The sequence below is a fragment of the Sminthopsis crassicaudata genome, chromosome 3, assembly GCF_048593235.1.
Source record: "Sminthopsis crassicaudata isolate SCR6 chromosome 3, ASM4859323v1, whole genome shotgun sequence".
NCBI lineage: Eukaryota > Metazoa > Chordata > Mammalia > Dasyuromorphia > Dasyuridae > Sminthopsis > Sminthopsis crassicaudata.
In genome coordinates this window covers 320,292,203-320,313,129 of record NC_133619.1, presented here as the reverse complement: position 1 = coordinate 320,313,129, position 20,927 = coordinate 320,292,203, and the positions used below count along the sequence as shown (strand labels likewise).

General features: G+C 35.4%; 1 protein-coding gene across 50 annotated transcripts in view; it reads left to right on the top strand.

The window, feature by feature from the left end:
- Nucleotides 1-20,927, top strand: part of ZBTB20 (zinc finger and BTB domain containing 20) — a 1,031,727-nt gene that overhangs the window by 946,270 nt on the left and 64,530 nt on the right. For 40 of the 50 annotated variants that reach the window (XM_074301259.1, XM_074301242.1, XM_074301263.1 and 37 more), the window contains 2 exons: nt 5,136-5,241; nt 12,178-12,365. The gene's annotated coding sequence lies outside the window, so the exon portion shown is untranslated. Of the gene's footprint in view, nt 1-784; nt 888-5,135; nt 5,243-12,177; nt 12,366-20,927 lie in introns of those variants that run through there. The other 10 variants (XM_074301247.1, XM_074301282.1, XM_074301279.1 and 7 more) reach the window with 3 other exon arrangements.

The following is a 20,927-nucleotide window of genomic DNA, read 5'->3' as shown; positions in this document are numbered from 1 at the left end:
TGATATGTTGCAGATTGTTCATACCCACCTTTTCAAACCCTTTGCATGATACTGCATTTCACTTTTTTTGAGACTGCAGTGTTCCATGACTGATAACCATATAGCACCACCAGAAGAATATTAGCATTTTTAAAAAGGTTCCTTTGTTTCAGTGAGAAGCTTGACAAGTTAACAAAAAACTTTATACTTTCCTAAAAGCAATCCAGACTACTCTCTTCCTTCTGCCCAGTTGTGGGCTGAACCAATTATATATTTGTACTGTCTATACAAGGGGTGTGTGTGTTTGTGTGTGTCTGTATATCCGTGGAAAGACTTTATAGGTTGTCCATTCAATTGCAGTCTGAACAGTAGACATTGTTTATCCTCTTTTTTTTCTCCTAGCCAGATAGTTAGGCCAAATCAAATACCCCATGATATTTCAGAGCTTGATGCAATCAGCACAATGTCATTTGCAAACAGGAGCATCTGGCAGACCTTACTTTCTATAAGGTATCCTTCATTGGCATAATTCTGTATCATACCACCCCCATCACAGTGGTGAACATTTTTAGCAAACATACATCTCCCTGTTTTATGCCTCATTGATATTAATCATCAGAGAGTTATTAAACATGATGAACTCTACATTACAAAGAACCTTTTGTAATTTTGACATATGCATGAGAGATATCTTGTTGGAAGATGGCCTTTAAGGTATTGTTTTGCTTTACCAAACCAAATTTTCTTTTTTTATAGTCAGTAAACAATAATCCCATTAGGATTTTTTGTCTTCTACATCTTTCAGTGAATTGTTTGATGGGAAAAGTATGATTTACTGTGGAATATTGCTTACAAAAGTCTCCCAACTCCCTTCTGATATCTTCATCAAGAATGCTCTTGAAGTATAGGTAGGTCATAAATATTTTATATATATTGGAAAGTAGGCATTTGGTTCAGGAGATATTGATAGTCTCTTAGTCACTTTTTTGGTTAATAATAAAGTCTGATAACTTCCCATGACTTTGTTATCTCCCCTTCCTTCATATACCTTGTGAATTGATCTCTAAAGAAATTCAAAATTGTCCCATCTACAATATAAATCACTTCTGCATAGACATGGCCCAGTCTACTTTTTCCATTGTTATTTTCTTTGGTGCCATTTCCACTTCCTCTATGAGCATGTGTAAAACTGTAATGTCAGGGTCCAGATGTCATAACTTCACTGTCCTTGATGGGGAAAAAATAACTTAATGAAAATTTTATATCTCTTATTTGATATTGCCTTCCTTTCAGTTTAATTCTTAAATGCCTTCAGAATGGCTTTGCTTAGTTGGTCTCTAAGCTTTCTTTAAACTGGTTTTTCCCTCTACTGTTTATCTTATAAGAAGATGTTGTTTATAATTAATTGCCCTCCCCTCTTTTACATAAGATTTTACAGATATGGTTATATTCTATATCTATGCACTGTTGGTTCTCCAATCTCTCCATTTGGCAAGTAAGTCAAGTGTTTATTGACTAAAAAGTTGATAGGCTCAATTTTTGTTGTTATTGTTATAGCATTTGATCCAGAGTGGTTAAACTTCTGTATGAAATTATCATTATTGGGGTTAAGTGATTTGCCCAGGGTGTTATGTGTCTGAGGTCAGATTTGAACTCAGGTCCCCCTGACTTTAGGGCTGGTGCTCTATTCACTGCGCTACCTAGCTGCCCCTGTATGAAATTATTATAATTGATAAGAGCATCCTTTTCTTATTCAATTTCCATTTTTTTTCATCAATAATTTACTTAAATTAATCCACTAGGAGTGGTTTTAAATATATATCTTTTTTTCTAATTGTTTTTCTTCTAAATTTTTATTAATTTTAACCTTGCTCTAACAAGTCATGAAATATAAGTAGTGAGTCATTTCCTGTTTGTTAAAATATAAGCAGTTTTTTTTTGTGATGTCAGTCAACAAGCACTAATTTGTTAGCCACTTATTATATGTCAGTTACTATGCTAATCACCAGGAAGACAAAGATTGAAATATTTCCTAGTGCCTTCCAATTCTTTCCTCAGAGTATCCATAAGGTATAGGGGTGAGGCTCTTTTTTGTCTACAAGTATTTTGACTTCTGGGTTTTTTTTTGCTTCTGAGTCACATTTTCCAACATATTTTTCATTGTTCCTGACTATTCCCAACTTTGCTGTGAAATCAGTGAGTATCAAAGTATGTTTTGATTTAATTTGGAAGTTTTATTAAGTTTTTACTAGAATTCCCCTACCTTTTCATCCTTTGCAAGAGAAACTGAAGATATTTTCATGGTGGTCTTTTTATAATGCAATAAAAACCAAAAGTCACATGAAATTCTGTTTCCCATTGCCGCTGGATACAAAATAAAATTAACCCTAGTAACTTATTTGCCTCTCCAAGGAGAATCTATGAGCTGTCCTTCCATTTACCTATAACTTCCTTTTGTCTTCTAGTTTTGTTTATGGTGAGAATGCCAAGATTGGTCAAATTGAGCTCTTCCGGTGATATGCCCTTTCATTGATAATTAGACAAAAGCAATTATCATTAGAAAACCTAGCAGCAATACTATATGTAGATGCTTAGTACATTCTACCCCTTTTCCTGCTACTCTGCCCCTTGCACTGCAGATGTGGAAGGAGATTACTCGACATTTGAGATCCAGTATCAGACTGTCCTAGGCAACATATGTTCTCGCTGCTATGAATTTATAGCTTCCATGACCACTTGAGATGAGCAAGGCAGACAAGATTACGAGAGAAAGAGGCACCCTAGACCATGCAGAACCCCAAGGAAAAGGAGATGGTGGTAGTCCTTTTGCAACTCTAATAATCTGTTGAAGGAGCAGCTCTTCTTGTTTCATTTGCCAATTATACTTTGTTCCCACTCTCACAAGGACCTAAAGAAGCAATCAGAAGCCACTTTGTTGCACATGAGGCCAGAGCTTGTGGCCCACAAAAAGTGAACAGGGCGCACACTCAGCCCCTTGGGAAGTGCAACAGACCAAGATATCATAGCAGGACTCTCCTAATTACCAGTTGTTCGTGGTTGCTGTGTTACTTATCTTGTCTGCTTTCTATAGACCTCACAGACATATTTTTATAGATTTGCATAATGAAATAAGCTTTAGGAAATATGATCCACAATCTGTTCCGCCTTCAACATCATCCAGAATCTTGCCAGCTGTGTTCTAATAGCAAATACCTTATTACTGATGATGATGTAAGAGACAGAAAAAAAAAAAAAGCTAAATTTCCAGATTCCAGGGGGAGTTTGTGATGCTGGCAGCCAAGAAAAAAAAGTCTTTTGACTTACAAACTGAGCACATTGGATATGGAAGTCATTGAAAGAGAATAAATAAGAAACCCCATGAAGTCATTACAACAGAGTCACTTTTCAAAGTATAACTGTACTTTAAGCAATAAAACATGACAGACCATGGAGTAGTTCTGATTAATATACACCTCAGGTGTGTACTAAGGCTGAGGCTGAAAGGGAAATATAGGACTGAGGAGAGGTAGGTCACCATTTGCACAAGGGGAAAAGAAGATCATAGCAGCAGGAAGCAGCGTTGAGAGAGAGAATGACTTGATTAAAAGATGGGAAGGCCATCATTCAGTATAATTATAAAATATATGACTTAAATTGAATTTTAGATATTTTAAAATCTACATTTATTTAATTATGCAATGGATTTATGTGCTTCCTTTTGGTTTTCATCTGAATATATTGGACATATCGATTGATAATTTTCTTTATTAATGTCATTGCTAGGAATAAAAAGAAAGAAGTTCTGACTTGATGATATACCATTGATGGTCAGTCAAAGCCATGTGACAGGATTATCAGGAACAATGAAGGACTTTTGAATCTAGTTTGCTTGTTTATGTGGTTACAAGAATATTTCTATTTTTAAAAAGTTTTTCATGTGAGTAGCAAAGTTCTACCCACAAAGCCTTGAGTCTTCTATAAATAGTTCCAGGTCTTTTTTTTCTGGTGACTCACGGTGCTCACCTGGGAATGGTAAAAGAACTCTTTTAGTACAGAACCCTTGTTCTACTCTAGATTGATTTTTCTCACTTTGTGAATACTCTATGTCAAGGGAGTGTTTACTGTCTTTTTTCATGGAAGGTAAGGGAAAGCAGTTCCTCTGAACATCCTTTCTTTAGAGTAATTAAGAAAAGAAGATTGGTCTGGGGGGAAGGAGAAATCTAGAATTCATTTTGAATTACCTGAATTTTTTTCAAGGCACTTGGTAATATGTGAACATTTGAAAGTTTAGAGAAGGAATAAGAGTTATGTGGCAAGAGAGGTAGTAATAATGTTTACCAGTTTGCAAACAACCTTTATAAATTTAAGATGGAGAATCTGTATATGGAATACTTTTCATTTTTAAAGAGTCTTGTTACAGTTCTATGTAATAGAAGTTTCTCAGGGGTTCTGAGCTTTCTTTAAGAGAGAGAGGGAGAAAAACTTCATTGAGGATTTCAAGCCTGGGCCAGCAGCTTCTCAAAGAGCTGAAGAAATTCCTTGATTCTTATTAGAATTACTATCTTCCCAGACGTATTGAGGCCTTGATACATTCTTTATTTTTATTTTAAAATTGCCAGTTGTGTTAGTGCTAGAAACTTGTAAACCAGAGTTTACTCATCCAAGCCCCAAACTCTCCTTTTCATTTATTTTCATTATCAATCAATCAATATGTACTAAGTGCCTACCATAATTAATTAATTTTGCTTAAGATTATATGGAATTATATTTATTGTTAGGGAGAAATAGGCATGAAATGGAACCATGTTTTTTTCTTGGACAGACTATCTTCCCTTTAGGCCATTGATTTGAAGAATTGAACAGTATGTTTATGAATATTTGGAGATTACTGACATCTCTCAGATTTTAGTAAGTAATAGGTTTTCTACTATTGTCCCTCTTCACTTATTTAATTTATTGGCCTGGAGGCCAATTGTCATAGTGACAGGATATTGTTAATGGCATGTCATGCCATATAGATGGTTTGTGAAGAAAATTTGAAAAGGAAATCCAGAAGCCATGATTCTCTATTTGACCATCTTTTTCCCTTCTGACTTCTTGCTGATAAAGAAATAGACAACAAGCTTCCTCATAACATTCTTATTATTTTTTCCCAGTACAGATGCAGCCACTTTCTATTCCCTGCCCCAATGAACATCTGCACTAGGTCTCAGCCTTGGAGTGATTTACCTGAAGAGTAACGCCATTTATCAGAAAACTATTGTGAGTATCTTCTGCCTTATATAAAAGACTTTTTGATTCACTGTATATTTTTTTCAAAAGGAAAAGAAACAGCTACTACAATTAAAATGCAGGTAAAATTTCAGATTGCTATTTTCCTGGGGCATAACTTTTATTTAAAGGCAACTGCAATTGGGTCATCATTCTCTCATGGTTTGCTATTGTTGTTGCTAGGCCCTGTGAGATGTGTTCCATCTAGTTGCACACCCTCCTATTCTGAGGCCTTCCAGGGCAGTTTGGTGCTATTCTGATGGTACAACTCTGAACACTTCATAGGTTTGAGGGGTCCTCTGCTTACCCAGTGACTGTGGCTGCTCTTGTCAGATATTTGCCTTTTGATCTGTGACACTTTGCTCAAATCTCAAAGCTTCTTTTTATTTCACACCATCCTAGTCAAGTATGTGTGCTCTGCACAGTGTTTTAACATGATTATGTAGTGAGATCATCATGCCCTGTGCCCAACCTATACAGCTCTTCTATTTGGAGACTTTTTGGGGTTCTCTGTACCTTCAAAGCCAGGATTCAGTCAAAACCATGAACATTTATTAAGCATCTTCTGTGTGCTAGGTACTGTACTAAATGCTAGAAATATAAAGAAAAAAATCAAATAATCCCTATTCTCAAAGAGTTTAGATTACATTAAATAGGATAAAATACAAGTGTGTGAATATTATACATTTTATAAGTACAAAGTAGTTAACTATATACTACTTGGAAGGAAGGGCATTATCAACTGAGAAAACCAGAAAAGTCCAGAGAAACTAATGTTTGAGTAACATCTTGGAAGAAATTAGAGATTCTATGAGATAAGAAGAAAGTGCTTTCTAGGCATGGAATAGATTTGACCTAAGATAGGAGAATTAGTATCATCTGTAAGAAACAGAAAAGACCAGTTTGATTGGATCATGAAAAGGGAAATAATATATAAGTCTATAAAGATAGGTTGATACCAAGATTTAAGGAGATTTAAATGCCCAAGAATTTTATATTTGATCATAGACACAATAGGGAACCACTGGAGTTTATTGAATGGGAGAGTAACATGGTCATATCTATGCTTATGGAAAATCACTTTGGCAGCAGAGTGGAGAGAGAGAAGCTACTCTTGCCAGAAAGATATATGCACATATGTTTTGTAATCTCAGTTTGATCATTTTAGATCTTTCTCCTCTGTGTTGCTTACATAGGGTGGGTCAAGAAATTAAATAGGATGTGAATGCTATACCTACAGGAAAAAAAAAGTCTCTGAAAGATTGATATAAAGTATTCATTAAATATTGCTAAAAATAGCAGATGAATATCTGATTTTTTTTACTAGGAAAGCCAGAAGCTTGAATTATTTAAAACCTATGCATGCAGACTAACATAATTAGCAATTTCAGAAAAACCCATTTGTTGTCATTTAAAAAAATTTTTACTATGTGGCATGAGGTAGGTATTATTCTATATAATTTTCTCTTCCCATAACTCTTTGGACTCTTTGGAATACAGTCAAGGGGTATAAGCGAGCCATTTTGTATCTTTAACCCTTCACATAACCTGAGAAACAATTTTTGCTAATCAAGGAATGGATGGTTCTCTGATATTCAATTTAGGCAAATTATAAGCTACTAAAGAAGAGCAGAAGTTCCCAAACTCTTTTCTTGCTAAAATTCCTTAAAGTACTGATGAGTTTAGAGGATTGTAAAATGAAAAGATGGGAGAAAATCAGAAATAGGATTTCTGCATGCCATTTTTAGTAAAACACTTTATTTCATTTTTAAGAGTATAAAGAACTAAGAATGCTGGATTAGTTACCAGAAAAGGGACACTTTTGGTGGGATTACTCTGTGGCAAGACTAAATCTCCACAAGCAATATAGTTGCATTAGGACAGAAGTTGGTTTGGGGGCACACGGCAGATATAGGAAAAGACAAGGGCACTTCATGAATTCCAGCTCCATCTGCTGATTAGAAAGCTTGTCTGCACTATCAATCAATCATTTAATCCACGTTTATTAAGAACCTACTATTTGCCAGGCATTGTGCCTGAGGATACAAAAAGAAATAAAGGACAGACCCTATCCCCAAGGAGCTTTCAATCTGATGAAGAAGACCACAAGCTAAACAAATATACATAAAGCTAGCTACTATATACAGGATGATTAGGAAATAATTCACGGAGAGCAGGCAATAGAGTTAACTCAGAAGATAGGATTGTGGCCTAGTGTCACTCATTCCACTGCCCAAAGAACATCCTTAGCCACCAGTGGGATGCAAAGGTAAAGGTATTTTAAATAAATATACTGTAATACATACAGTGAATTGAGCATTCTATGGTTTTTCCATTCTGGGCAGCAAAATAGATAGATAATGAGGAATTCTGATTCTGTTCTATTGTGTGACCTTTTGGAAAGAGGGGATAAAGTTAATTTATCTCTCAAAATTAACTTAGAATTTTTAAAGGACTGAGAGCATAAAAAATAGTTCAATACAATAAACATTTATTAAGTATCACCTATATATAGAGTACTTTATGGGATTCCAAGAAAGATGACAAATAAGATAGTGAGCTTACAGTGAAATAAAAAACCAATCCAGATAACTCTAATACATAGTATTAATATATAGTATGAAAGTTGTTATAGTACAGAACTGCTATGTGACATATAAGAATCAGGTCATTTCCAATGGGCAAAAAAAAAAAAAATGTCTTAAATGGATGTTATAGCAGTAGATTTCATGTTTAAAAACAAATACTAAAAAAACAAAATTAAGAGTTGATTTGCATTTTGGCTGAATAGGGTTCAACAAATAGGCTATTTATAAAATGCCTGACCCTCAAAATCAGGAAGATCAAGCATAACAGTAGGCATGGCTAATACAGAAAGCAGAAATATTGAAAGTTATAAAGAAGTAGTAAAGGGCTGAAGACAAAAACTTGCTTGTCCTAAGATAGCTTCCATTACTACTATAAAAATAACCCTTTGTGCATCTTCTTCAGGTTAAATGCTGAGCACAGTTCATCAATAATATTTTAAAATGAAGAAAGTCTGTAAATACTACAAAGAGAGAGATCCTGTCTTTTGTGACCTTTTTATCTCCCCCAATACCTACCAGAGTGTTTTGCATAAATGAGGTAATTAACAAATGTTTATTGAATTAAAAATTAAGTTGAAATCTTAAGTTTCAAGGATAGGGGTTCCCAAGACTATAGTTTAAGTTTATCTCCCTTACTCCCAACCCCAGAATGTCTCCAGTTATCTTAAGGGTGGTTCAGAAATTCTCAAAAACAAATTAACTTGAAAAAGAGAGATAGGTCAGTGTAGCAATTGCGAGGAGAAGGGATGTTGCTATCCCAAAAACCTTCGATATGAATTTGTCTGGCTGGATCTAATTTGTCCACAACCCAACAATTACTCTTTGGTGGCTGGTAAGGAGAATTAGACTGACTACTTCATATCTAACTAGTCTGAGAAGTTGAAGATGGGTTAATGTATATGAGAGAGGGTTGGAACCCATAGGACATGGGAAAGAACACTTCTTCACAGACCCAAGAGAGCAGAAAGAGCTCACAGAAATCAAATATTTATTTCCCATATGTTGACAAAAAAATGTATTGCCATTATTGTGGATGCACAGTATATACAAAAAGCTTGTGAAATGTACATACAAAAGGTTACAAATGTGACTGATTTCCACGTACTTTCCATTCTAAAAATCCAGTATCTCTTCAGAAGTTCAGAAATCTTGAGGCATATTTTTTAACATGCATACAATATGGGCTGTTTTAGAAAAAGTCACTAATATGCACTGGGTAAAACCAATACCAAGTTGAAGCAAGAAACTTAACAGCTTTTGTCAGGAGAGAGTTAAAATCCATTTGGGCCCTGCAAGCTTACTCAGCTGCCAGTCATCTAAAAACAAATCCTTGAAGTAGACTCTTTTTTCAGAACAGAAATGTGTGCAGTGGAAAGACGAAAAATGTTTTGTTCTGTTTAAGCGTTTGGGGGACATTTGGTCCAGGCTGACCGTTGAAAGGCAGGTGCTTGAAGCCACTTTTTTTTTTTTTTTTTAAATTTTAAAATGTAGTCCTCAGCCTATGTGGTTGGAGGAAATGCACAATGATTGGCTTGTTGTCTATGGATGTGTGCAGGGTACACCCAGTTTTGCTTTGCATATATTTACGAAACATCTGCCCTCTTCTTGTTCTTAAGCTCCTCCTCCGCCCTTTCCCCTCTCTCCCCTGCTTGGTTTTTGTTGTTGTTGGCTTGTTTAACTTTTTCATTTGGGCTTTCCTTTTCCTTTTGAAGAGAAACTTCATCAGAGTGTGTAATTTTTGCAATTATGATAAAAGAGAAAGGAAAAAGCAGAGTGGGAGACAGACAGAAAGACAGAGAGAGAGAGGAAGGGAAGAAGGAGGGGATTGGGGGAGGGAAGAGAGAAAGAGGAAAGAGGGAGAGAGAGAAGGAGATCTGAGAGCTAGCTTGGCAAACTAAGTAACCTTTGGCATGGTGACCAGGAGAAAGATTGTAGTGAGGATTTTGTCTCCCTGAATTCTTGCTTAGAGTCAGCTGGTATGCTGCTGCCCTCTAAAGGCTCCAAAGAAGAATTAACAGCTGCAGTTAGCCCTCCAGTTAGCCAGATTTTTGCAATTTATAAAATATATATAATGAAGGTTGACATTTTTTGCTTGATAAGTTAGTTGGGCACCATGGCATTTGACAGACTTTGTAGGATCTAATTGACCTACCTGTGCTTTTTTGACCTTTGAATTATACTGTTTCAAATATGCCTTTGATACTTTCAAGTGTCTCAAATATATAGAATATTGAGGCCAAAAGAAAAAATTGGAAGAGGTCAGATAGGAGTTGTAATCGGCGAAAGTCTTTTTGCTGTAGAATGAGGAAAATGGTTGAAGGATATGGAGTAAGGCAAAAAGAAATGGTAACTGAAAGAAACAGATCCTGAAGTGTTTATTTTTTGTCTTCCAGAGATTACCCCAATATTCTTGTGCTTTGAATATTACCCAAAGTAGACCAAGTCTCTTCAGTGACAACTGAAGATATCTGGCAAAAAACATTATCAGTGTGGGAGTGGAGGAGGTGGGGAGTAAGGGCATTTATATGAAGGGGAAAATAATTTTTACCTTAAAAGGGGGGGTGAGGTTTTATCTTAATTATCATTCCTTTGTTTTAGGAGAAGTTCTCTTTTCTCTTCATGAATCCCAGAAACTTAGAGTCTCAAAGTCTGAGTTTGAATTCTGGCTCTGCCATTTACTGCTTTTATGATTTGGACAAGTCTTTTAACCTCCATTTCCCCAACTATAAAGTGAAGGGGTTGTTTTAGGTAGACTCTAAGATCTCTTTCAGATTTATAACTAGGATCTGAAAGCAGGATGGATTTGGTCTGTGTACAGTAGAAATGAACATATTCTAATAGAATAGTTTCCTTAGTCTTCAGATACTAAATATGAGTGGAAAAGTATAACGTGTATGTTGCTTATCTTGATGTAGTTAGTCCTTTGGTATCTCCCTGACAAACTTCTCTTCTCAGCTTCAGGTAGAGCAACTAGTCAGAGTAGGGAAACTGCTTTTGAATTAGAATGAAACTTAATTATAATCCAGTCTATGACTTCTTTTACAATTGATTTTTGTTACAGCTTCTTTTAAAGTTTATATACTCAAATCATACAACAGGATACCTTGTTTCATTTATGCTGGGTTCCTCTACCTCAAAAAACCTAACTGCCCACTTCTCTTTAATTCTGGTATTTATCCTTCCATCTCTGTCTGCTTCTCTTTGAAGATGCTCAATTTTGCCACCTGTTAAACCTGAAACATATTATTCCAGATCTTGATATCTCTCCCTTGTAAATGCTATAGAATATGAATTTTAAACTCCCATTCCAATAAATATCATTTCCAGAACATTCCATATAGCAAATCTATTTCTGTACCCAAAAAAACAACATGCTTAGTTGGTCTGGAAAACATAAATAATCATCCTAGTCACTATCCATGGAAGACTGTAACAGAGGGCTTTTTATATGTTGTTTCTGTTACAAGTTGAGGAGAGAGATGCTGAGCTGACCTATAGCTCTTTAGATTTCTTTCTTCTGACATCAAAGAGCAGTTATCCTACAACTTCCCTTACCCTTTCCAAATATATCCCAGCCATCGAAGTAAACAAAACTCACCTAAATTCCCCAACCAGCCATAAAAATAGAACATTATCTAAAGTAATCCTTAAGGGAATGGGAGTTAAAATGTTCCTTCATCTACTTCATTTACCTACTTTTTCACCAATTCACCTACTAATTCACCGGAGTGGCTGCTAAATACTCTGCTTCATCTAAAGCCTGAGGGCTGGGAATTTGCTTTCAAGTCATGTATTTAGTTTTAAAAACCAATACCACGAATAATTTTGAGTATCCATAGACTGTGTTTCACAAGGGAAGTTTGCATGTTTTTAATCACACTCACTATTGCTGGGTAGATGGCTATAATTGTAAAAAAAAAAAAAAAAAAAAAAAAAAAAACCAACAACAAAAAAACAACAACTTCACTGGTATTTTTCCAAACCAAGTTAGAACTATTATGAAAAAGGATGTGTTCTTGGATAATGTCAGCCATACGTAGCTCAAGTTGTCTAAAGTACTGGGACAGGGTCTTTTTTATGCAGTCAGCAGAGACCAAATGTGGAACTGCTTGCTTGGCCCATATGCTTTAATGTGTTCCCAGTTAGGCCATTACTGGAGGGGGAAAAACAAGGATCAGCTTGTTTCAAAACAAGGGACATACAGGACCTCCTGTCTCTCTCCTCCACCCCCCATCCCCGTCAGAAAAAAAAAAAATCAAGTTATCTTTAACAGATTCTAAAAATGCCTTTTCCCAAATATGCAGTCAGTTCCTTCAAAGGGCTCTTTGTTTATTTTCAGGAAGAAACCCAAGACAGCTGAAAACCAGAAGGCATCTGAGGAGAATGAGATTACTCAGCCGAGTGGATGCAGCGCCAAGCCAGGCCTTCCCTGCCTGAACTTTGAAGCTGTTCCGTCTCCAGATTCAGCCCTCATCCACTCAACACATTCACTGACAAACTCACACGCTCACACCGGGTCATCTGATTGTGAGTACACCAATTCAGTGGCAGTATCTTATATAGTACTTAGAACAGTATATTTCATCTGACTTAGTGGATTGCAGCAGACTATTTCATTTTCCCTCTCACCATTTTGGTTTGAGGGCTCCATTGATATTTAAATTAACATCATATAAATAGGATGACCACATCACTAATCACAGAATTGTTTAAGTGAAAAAGACTGCATTTACTTTTAGTCTATCAACTTAGAAAATAAGTTATACTATTACTTTTTAGTTACTCTTTTCTAGTGTACATTACATTAGAAAACCCTACTTCCTTCATTCCCAAATTGAACAATACATGTTGGACCTCAGAAGTCCAGTAAGACCCAAGAATACTTCCATTTTGGAAGTATATGAAACATGTTATCTCAGATGCCCATTGATTCTTGGAATCCCATATTATTTGTCTAAATTTTTCTTTTTATAATTTTTAATTGATTTTGAAGTGGTTAAAGGATAGCATAAATTTAACAGAAGAAAAGGAAATGGTTTCCAAGAATTCAGAAACCACCCAGACTTCTCTTGAGCCAATAAGAATTCAGGTTAAAAATATTTTTTAATTAAAAAAAATGCCTGAGGGCTAAATTTGGAAGTGGGCAGCCTAATGAGCTCTTCTCTATTGAAATCACTTCATTGCTGTTTATTTTTGCTGTCTTCCCACTGATCTGGGAGCCACTTCTCCAAATTCTATTTTAAGAAAGTTGATAAATCACGTTTAGGAGATTTTTTTTTTCTTTTCTTCTCCAAAACCTTACCCAGTCCCTGAAGGAGAAACAAATATTTAAGACAATGAAAAGGAAGCAGAATGTCTTTGGGTTTTGATCCCAAAGAAAATTCAGTTTTAAGAGATAGCTCCTGGATCTGTATGCTTAAAGGATATTTAATACCAGGAAAAGAAGTCAGTGAAAAAAATAAAAAAGCATTATTTTCAAACAAGGATGCCATTAATCCCTGTTCACAGAGATCGAAGTGTTAGTGAGAAAATTGAGATTCCAAATTTCCCATCAGTATTTCCCTAACAGTACAGATGTAAAACTATTCAAGAGACCTCCAAAGAAGCCAAAAGTTGGATGAGCTTAACATCTTCTTTGCCTATTCATTGGGCCCCTCTGGGTATAGGGCAAAAACTAATAGGCAAAGATTTGGTAATCTTCTTGCCTTGGTCAAGGGTACGTACCAACTTTTTTTTAACTCTTTTTTTTCCCAATTAATGAAAATCCACCTTATTTCTCTCCCAACACCATTAAAAAAGAAAAAAGCCTTGTAACAAGCATGCAGTCAAGAAAAACAAATTATCCCACTGGCCTAGTCCAAAAACACATGTCTCTGTGTGCACAGTGAGTTTATTGCCTCTCTATCAAGAGGACATTCATCAGTTGATACTAGAAAATAACAGTAAAGGGGAAGAAAAAAAAAAAAAAGAAAGAAAATAACAGTAAAGGGAGAAGTAACTTGATATTCAAATCAGCACCTATTTTGAAGTCTGTGAGGTCAGCTGGCTTCAGTGTAAAGATGTTTATGGGAAGAAAGGAAGGGAAGGAGATAAGCATTTATTAAACTCCTGGTGTGCTCTAGGTTCCGTTAAGTGCTTTACAAATATTATCTGCTTTGATCCTTATCAGTAACCTTAGGACATTATTATTCAATTGTGTCTAATTCTTAGTGACCCCATTTTGTCCTTTCCTAGCAGTACTGGAGTAGTTTGCTATGTCCTTCTCCAGCTCGTTTTACAAAAATAAGAAAACTAAGGCAATAAAGTTAAATGACTTGGCCAGGGTCACATAATGTCTGTTACTAGATTTGAATTCAAATCTTCCTGATTCCAGATTCAAGTGTTATATCCACTGAACCACATAGCTGCCTTTAGGAGTCCAGAAAAAGGAATATTGTTTTGTGGTCCAGCATACTAGGAAGGGGACAACTCTTCTACCAGGTAGTAATTTTATATTGTAATTTGTAGTGATTACAATAAAGACTGGAAAACAACATGGCATTGTGCCCATGGACATATTCTTCTTATCCCTTAGGAAGGTGGCACATGACAGTATGGAGCCTAGAGCTTTCCATATTGAGCTTCAAGTCTTGGTTCCCCTCCGTAGTCTTAGGGTAACAATAACATGTAGAAATTTTAACCCCAACCTGCCATAAGAAGAATTAACTGTTTTGATAAATAGAAATACCCTTGCCTTATTTAACATTGTACTTTACCATACATATCTTTTTTCAACTCCAAATTTGCCCCAAAAGGCTCTTATTTATCAGCTGAAATTATGTGAAAATGGGGTTCCTGAAACAACAGTGTCCCACTAATTCAAAAGAATCTAATGGATTTTTGTCCAATAGGTTGACTAACAAATGTAGAGGGAGAAGAAAAGGGAGACCACTAAGAAATCTCCTCGTTCTGTATAGGTTTCTTTTTTTTTTTTTTTTTTTTTGATTGTTTATTTTCAACATAGATTCTATCCCTCTGTTCCAACCTGCTATTTTGTTTGGTTTTCGTCTTCTCCGGAAAAAATATATTTAGGTTTTAGTTTGTCCTGCTTTGAGCCTCAAAATCAAATTGAAAATTGTTTTGGGAAAGATTCACAGAAATCTGTCCATTTGAAGATTTTCTGAAGCAGGAAGGAAGAGAAGTTTATTTTAAGTAGTTAAAGTTTTTGGATGGTCTGTTCACATTTAAGAGTTGCATTTTTCTTCCCAATTTTTATTCTTACCATTAAGTCAATTTAAAATCTTAATTTCTTTATGGTAAAGGCTTGAGTTCCCATTTATAACTAACAAATTTGGGGCATTTAAAAATAGTGTCCTTGACATGTTAGTCTCCTTAACTTCAGAAACATTCACTAGGGTGTAGTGTTCTGAGCATTCACAGGTTACTGAATTTTTATAGCACCTTTCTATTTGTCATGTGCTTGACAATATTATTCTTAGTCGTTCCTTATAATATCCTTTTCCTGTCAGTTAGTATCATTCTTCCCAATTTACAGATGAAAAAACTGAGAAAACTGACACCCAGCTTGATAAAATGACCTAAGACCAGGCAAGTCAGGAAAGTTTATTGATTTTTATCTGGGAGGGCCTGGTTTCTTCTCTCTGTGCTGTGATTCACATTTGCATCTCTGTCTTTTAGGTCTCTAAATTGGTGATCTCTTTGATCACCAAGAGGGTCAGGCATGAAAATGTGAATAGATTATTCCAAACACTTCACCCAAACTAGAAAAACAACCCAAAGCCTAGGACCTATTGATTAAAAGTGTCACTTTTCTATATAGTGATCAAAACAAAAGCTAACAAATCTAAGTTCCCAAGTTCTCAACCCACAAAAACCATTCTAAATACTGAAGTAATCCTAATAATAGAAGGGGAAAACCAAAAAATGAAAAGAAATATCATTGAGGAGTGCTTTTCTTAAATGATGAAGTTAATATCTCTTCTGAAATTTTTACCAATTTTCAGTGCACTTACTAACATACTTGAATGGCATCTAAACTTCCCTCTTGCTCACACATTTCAGAAACTTAACTGTATAAACAAACTCAAGTGATAAGAACACATTGTACAATGATGTGCTTTTGGAACACATGGAGCAGGAAAGCCACAGATGTTTGGGACTGAGAAGTTTTAAACTCAAAATGGAGAACCTGAGCTGGGTTGGTGCTGTTGTTAAATGTTTCAACAGAGCTATTAAACACAGAACATTATTAAGCATATGACTCTCACTGTTTGAGAATATCTCTTTGTTTCTTTGTTAAATTTAGACAAACTATAGAAACATGTATTTTTGACAGAAATAACCCCAAATTTTTCTTACGACTTTCAAACAGGAACATAGATGAGAAAAGCAGATTCTTCCTTACTTTGCTCTTCTGAGATACCCTGGTTGGTAGAGTCCTGCTCCCAGACAAATTATGTTTTCTATTCACTGCTATATTTATGCAGTTACTTTCCGGTATTTTACTCTGTCCACATCAGACTTTCTAATTTCTGTGTCCTTGCCAAAATGTACTTACACATTAGCAGTTTTTTGTTTTTTATTTTTAATTTAACCTTTACACATTAACAAACTGTTGTGTAGGTGGGTTTAACTTTAGCTCTGGAGATAGTATGCTTTCACTGTAGCTTTATATCATAGAGAAAATTATGGTAAGCTCTTGATTTTCTATTTTTCCCCATTGGTGTCCACCAGCCTTCCTCTCCTCTGCCCACCCCAGCCAGTCTTTTAGACTCACTAATCCATTCCCTGTGTTTAAAATTTTTAATACTTTGTTCATTTTGAACTTTTTAAAGCATTTTTTTTTCTGGAGAAGAAAACAAAGAAGATTTTTTTTTTTTAATGGCAAACTCCATTAATGCCACATTAAGGCTGACATTTTAATTACACAAAAGTCAGGAAATGCAAAGTTTGGGTTCCCACAGCAACAGTAAGGTCCCTTTGAGTCTCTGCATCACAGCAGAGTCTTTCATTCTAGTATTACACAACACTGGGCATGGAGACATTGTTTCTTACAGTGTATATGGAGACTATTTCTCTCTCTATTTTTTCTTTCTTTGTCTCTTTCTTTCTGTGTCTGTTTCTGTCTTGCTCTGTCTCTCTCCTTTTCTTTTTGTTTTTGTCTTCATCTCTCGCTTACTCCCCAAAAAACCCCCAGTATGGATCTATATGCTATCACAAAGTGAAAGACTACTTACTTCACTGTGTGTGCCCACGGACAGAATTAAAGTTGCTGTGGGAACATTAACTCTGATTTCTGGACTTCCGTGCCAGTCACATTTAAACCATTATGCTTTAATTTTTGGCATGCACTAAATGTGCATTTCATGTACACAGACAGAAAGAAGCATAAAATGTATTTTAAAGAGCAATTAATTACTAACTTTGTGATTAAAAAACATTTGGTGCATGTTCCTTACCATTTAGCATCAGCTGCTGGTCTTAGCCAGGCCTAATAGATGACATACTGTGTCTCATCCTGTATCTCAGATGTACTTACTGTATGTTCCTATTCCTCTAGATAATTAATTCTCTTGGTAAAGCAGGAGGGGAAAAACAAAATGGAAGGAATTTGCAAGCATGTAAATAGAGTAAAGGATATTTTGAAGGAAATGATTCACTTCTGTAAATAAGCCCCCTTATTCTCTGAATTAAAGAGGCTGGCAATCTGATGAGTGGGTGTATACAAAGATTTCTGACCACCCCATAACATATGGTCCAGAATCAAAAGACCTACCCCAAAGCAGATTTTCATATACTTGGGCACGTCCACTGCAGAAGTGATTTGATTGTACGGTACATCTTCAAGTTCAAGAAGTATTATAAACAGATACATAGATAGGTACACAGATAGATACTATATACAAGTAGAATTTTAAAAAGTTAAAAAAAAAAGTTGATGAGAATCAGGTGAATGGAAAACTCCACCAATAAAGTTTAGAAAAACAATAAACTTAGAAAACCAGTTTTTTCTCTATAGTTTTTCCTCTTGGTGAGATATCTGTAAATGAATCTCATTCATGTTGTGAAAGAATATGATTTGGAATAACTGCATGAAAAATGTTTATGAGTAAAAGGAATTGGTAAAAATACACAATAGAATTGCATCATGACTGAGAATATGTATTCGAGAACATATAATCAAAACTGGAGAATAGGAAGATAGAACAAAATGATTTCACTAAAAGAATAAGCCTTCACTAAAAAGAATAAGCCTTCACTAAAAGGCTCAAGTATGAGCCTTGGGGAGAATGAGAGTGGGTTAGAAACAAATCAAAAAACTGAAATTCTATTATACTTATATCTTTAAAATACCTCTTGGAACATATCACTTTTTGTTAGATTTTATTACATATGGTATTTAATATTTAAGAAAAAGACTTCACTCTCACAGGGCATACAGATCTCTGATTTGCTTTTACTTGGGCTGTCTGCATGTGCAAATATATTTCTATATGAGTGAAAACTGCTCAAGCAAGTTTGAAGGACTTTTTGGCAAATTTGACTGTATGTGTTGAGAAAGTCAAACTATAAGGCTGATTCAGGAGAAAGTCTTCCATAACCTTTCCTAAGCACCTACTTCACATGAATAAGTTAAGTTTTGTGCTGGAGGTGTTCAAAGACAATATTTGAAACTATAGATCTATGTTTTGAGCTTCCCCCCCCAAAAAAAAAAGGTGGATTTTTTGGGAAAAACAAACAACTTATAAATGTTCAAATGTATAATCAAACAAAAGCTTCATTTGGATTCACATCTCAGCAGATGTGTCTAAACTAACTGGAATCCCAAAGGAACAGCTGAACTGGATTTTGGTATGTCTTGATAGTTGAAGGAGTTATTCTTAGACTGTGGAAGGACAAAAATGGTCCATCTGTGAAGTACTGTAATAGAGACATGGCAAAAAACAGCATCCTTTAAAAGAGTTTATTTATGGAATTCAGGACAAGTTGGACAATTCTGGAAAACACTTGGGGTTCACACTAATTTATTGTAACCAAACTAGAATGGCATAAGCTACTTGATGGCAGATATTTTCTTTTCTTCTCTGTATTATGGCCATTGCAATTATAGAAGCTTCCATAGCATAGCTGTATGATCAAATTATTCCCCACTCCAAGAGTCTCCTATATCTATTATTCTGTTACACATAAAGAATCAAGTAGTTGCCTTTTTACCTTTAGTAGTTACATAAAGTTTTCCTTTCTGTACAATTAAATGCTTTTTCTTTATATTCCTTTCTTCTGGTTTTACTTTTGAAGACTGATTTTCTCCCTAGTTGTAATTTTTTAAATTATACCTCCTTATTTAGGAGTTTCTACACATTGCCTAGTGATTTTTACATAATTATGATGTCATTTCAGAAACCCCAATAAAGAATCTTTCTTTTGAACATTCTCCATTTTATATATTATTCATTCTCATTGTATCTGTTTGTGGGGAGGGAGATAAGAGATGAAGAAGAGGAGAAACATCACCATTTTTATGGGACCTCTTATGTGTCAGGCACTGTGCTAAGCTATTAAGGGACAGGTCAATTCTCCAAGAGCCTCCATAGCAGTGGGTCATAGCAACTGAATGAGTTGCAGGGCAGCCTTTGCTGACACAGGTGTTGCAGACTGGGAATGAGATAAATTGGAGGGAGAAGGAAGAGGAGAAAGGTCAGACAACACAACGGCCTGTCACTCAGAGAGGTCAGAGAACAGCAACTGCCTCTCAGTCTCCTTGTATCACCCTCTCACAAGAGGAGATCCATTCTGCAGATCTGGGTTGGTTCTCCAGCAGCCACTGTGAAGTGGCTCGCATGTATTCCAACACTAAGCCCTTATAAATATTATCTCTTTTGATACTCACAACCATCCTGAGAAGTCATTGCTATTGTTATCCCTCTTTTATAGATGAGGAAACTGAAGCAGACTTTCCCAAGTTAAGTCACTTTCTCAAGCTCATGTAGCTAGTAAGTGCCTAAGACCAGATTTGAACTCGGTCTTCCCTGAGTCCAAGACCAGAACTTTATCCACTGTGCCACATAGCTACATCTGAGAGCATAATTATTTTTAAAACCACATCTTTAAGTTTGTCACAATCTCTTTCTTGACATTAAATTTGACCTTTTCTTATGGTACCCTGATTCAACTGATTGCTGGCTGTTAGTGGCTTCTTCCCAGTTACTTACTTCACTGATGTCTGGTTGTCTGTCACTAGTGAACTAGAATGACTTTCTTTTTACTTTCAAGCCTTAGCTCAGCTAAACATTGAAACACTTTATAATTGATTATTCTTTCCCAGTGTGATTATTCTACTAGCTATGACCAATACAAATTTTCTTAAGAGACACTTTGCTTTTCCCACTTAAAAAAAAAAAAAAAAAAAAAAAGACCAAATAAATAATAATGGAAACTTTAACATTTCCTGGGTATTCTCTTCCACCATGTATTTAGTAAAAATTAGAAAATTAGGGGCGGCTTTGATGATGATGGACTGAAATATCCATAAATCTCACCAATGAAATTGTCAAAATGAAAACAATCTGGGCCTGAAAAAGAACAATCACCTGTAGATGTCACAATAAAATCTCAGGTTTGGAAGAGATTTCTAACACAACTTATATATGAAATCTTTTATCAACATGCTCCTGGCATTTAGTTAGTTTGGCTTTATTTTTCTTATAAAGCCCCCCAAAAGTATCTCTCATTTTCAAGTTGATTTATTATTGGCTGGTACCCTATCTGCAGCCACCCTAAATTATTATCCTTAACATTTATAATCATGTAGTGATGATTATTTCCTTCTTCTAATGGTTGATAACTCTATTTTTAAGGTCCTATTCCTCATCTTCCCATTTTATCTTTTACTATAGTGTATCTTTAATTCTTATCTGCAGCTGCTAGTGACAATTTCATATGTGCTTCCTCTGCCCATGGCAAATTTCATTATACAAAATTAGCACTCCTCCATATCTGTCAGTGATTTCCACAACCAAATTTAAATAAATCTCTACACACACATACATCTAGTAGTGCCCTCAGGGCTATGTCTTCTAGGTAAAATAA